Source organism: Oryzias melastigma, linkage group LG13 (assembly GCF_002922805.2).
Source record: "Oryzias melastigma strain HK-1 linkage group LG13, ASM292280v2, whole genome shotgun sequence".
NCBI classification, from domain to species: Eukaryota; Metazoa; Chordata; class Actinopteri; order Beloniformes; family Adrianichthyidae; genus Oryzias; species Oryzias melastigma.
Window position 1 is genome coordinate 19,797,987 of NC_050524.1, and position 2,725 is coordinate 19,800,711.

Here is a 2,725-nt window from a genome sequence, read left to right on the forward strand (position 1 = left end):
AGCCATTTTTTTTTTCCTTCGCCCCCACCATCCGTCTCCCTCCAAGCCCTTATCAAAGGCCCGGGACAATCAGAGGGTTTATCGCAGCTGGAAGTGGTAGCAGGAAGCAGATGTTTTTCTGATTAAACACACACATTGTGAGTTGTGCTACCTTTCGCCTGGAGGCATGAGAAGAGTCGTGAGCCAAGTCTTCAAAGTCAGAGTTGTGTTATCAGCTGAGCATGTGCAGCAGAGCCATCAGGTCAGCACCACAAACTGAGTTTTATTTGTCTGGGCTGCTTAACTTATCTATAAAAGATACGGAAACAGGAACAATGCTCCTTCATGGAGCAATCTATTATCATTTTCAATCAGGCAGCTCCTCTCTGCAGGAATAAATACAGAAGGAGGTCCATGTGTGAGCATGAAGGAGATCCACAAAAGTCATCATTGCTTCTACTTTGATAAGAATGCACCTTTGGCACCCCTTTATTTTCTTCACTTTAGGCTATTATTTTACAAACTAGATATAAAAGGACATAAATAAATGACATAAGTTACATGTACCTAGAGCTCCTTGACCAAAACAAGAAAACAAAAGCATGATCATGTCAAAAGGAAATACAAAAAGAGAATGTTAGATCTACGTGGCTGGATCATATGGCATCAGAAGGCATACAATGACAAATATTAACTCTTGCGTTTTGTTACTTTTTTTTTTTCATTTAATTTTTTTTTCAACTTATTGAACATTTAAGTAAAGGAAAAAAGTATTTTACAGTACATTCTAGTTTCCTTCTCCTTCCCAACACCTCTTGCATATTTCCAAACAGGTCCTTTTTCAAAAGATTAAATCCCCGGAAAACAAAGGCATGGCCGACAACGGGAGCGAGCTGCAGAGTTGCATTAAGGACGGAGGTGTTTCTGTATCCTTGGAGATCAAAAACATTCACATGAGTAGAGCGAAAGTAATAGAGAAAAGAGTCCCATTGGGTAAACCCTGTAGCTGTATGATGTGCTGTGGAAGAATAAAATCAACATTTTTGATGCCGTTTTCCGTGCACTCTTCCATTCCTTTGCTGTGTGCTGGTCCGTCTTTTTCTCCTTATCCTCCACGTGAGCTGATCTCGGAGGGTCCAAACTCTGGTTCTGTACAGGAAACTGCAGCCACAGATAGCTGTTCATTTGCAAGCAGCTGTTCCTGCCGAAGCAGAAATGAGTTCCGATCCAGAAAGCTGTCCTGATAAATGCCGTTGCTGAGTTTGCACAAAGTGAGTGTAACGTCTTAAATTCTCCTTCCTTTTTTTTTTTAGATTTGTTTTAAGACGACAGCAAAAGTCAGAGTTTCTTCTTGTTCTTTTTCATATCAAAAACTATACATCTGTTATCGCCTCCTCCTGCACAGTGGCATGAAAACACACACACAACAGGACTTCATCACTCAGCTACACACAGAAACACCTCATTCACACAAGTCAAAGTCTACATGCAAACAGAGGAATCAAGAAAAAAGCCACAAAAAAATGAAACTTTTCAAAATAAAGGACTTTCTTTGATGTTACATTCTTCTTCCTCTCTTTCTGAAGCTGCTCCATCGGTCCAGCTCGGCGCTGGTTGGCAGGTCTGTCAGTGGCTGTGCTGTGACGCCGGCGCTTGACAAGGGGGGGGCATGTTGTTGTTGCAGGAGGTCCTCCAAGATGAGGAGGGGGTGCAGGAGAAGTACAACAGAGAGGAAGAATTTTGGAGAAGGCAGGCGAGATCCTGCGTATGATCGATGACAGCAGCTGTGGGGGCAGAAACAGGGAGAAGGCGGGGGGGTCAGTAGTGTTGTTTTTGGATGTGAATTCTTGCTGCATGGTGTCCAGTTAGGCTCAGAGTGCAGCTCTGCAGAAACGTTCAGATCATTGGCTACACTAAGCTGAAGCCACAATGACAAAAAAGTTGCAGCTCTGCAGAGGAAATTAAGATTTTGGGACAAAGGTTTATGTGATGAGTGTAACACATTAAACATGCATTTTACCAGTAGGTTCACACAAAAGACGGCATTTACAGTATTCAATAAGCACTGAATAAGCTAAACTTCCATTCATTGATTAATTATTGCCTAATAAACGCAGGAAATAAATTCAGCTTTCGGGTTTGACGTCAACCTAAAATGTATAAACCACTTGGAATCTTGACATTTATATGTTTTTGCAATAAAATATCCAAACTTTTCCAGTTGGAGAACTGAATACAGAATCTGATTAGAATAATATGTAGTTATAACCTAATTCAGCAGCACCACAAACTAGCTTTTGAAAATAAATTGAAAATTTAAGCAGCGTTGTATGGCATTCCCCCCCTTTGACTCTGTGACCTTGGTCAGAGCTGCACGTCACAAATTGATATAAAAAAAATAATAAAATGACCATAGCAACCATTTTATTTTTTTGGTGGCTTGTGGGTGATGAACATTCCAATATAACTTTTAGAAGAATCTGCAAAAGTCAACATTTTCAGTTTTAGTTACCATGAAAGAAACCACACTTTTGCGACCTTGCTACACTAATGCCATTTAAAATCTACAAACTTTAAAACCAAAATGCTTAGGAGATAGTAGAAGGTACACAATTTAGCCTCCTAGCCGTAGGTGTTGGGGCCATCCTTTAATTTAAAACCTTTTTTTTTACATCTTCGACATTTTTTTTGTGGATGTAGAATTTTTTTTCTTTGAGCCCATTAAGACATTTAGGCCTCAATCATT

The 2,725-nt window shown here is 40.1% G+C and overlaps 1 protein-coding gene across 2 annotated transcripts in view; it reads right to left on the bottom strand.

The window, feature by feature from the left end:
* Positions 1 to 429: 429 nt before the first annotated feature.
* The window catches only part of epha4l (eph receptor A4, like), a 60,173-nt gene continuing 57,877 nt past the window's right edge, over positions 430 to 2,725 (bottom strand). For both annotated transcript variants that reach the window (XM_024277086.2, XM_024277085.2), the window contains exon 18: positions 430 to 1,763. The gene's annotated coding sequence lies outside the window, so the exon portion shown is untranslated. The remainder of the gene's footprint in view (positions 1,764 to 2,725) is intronic.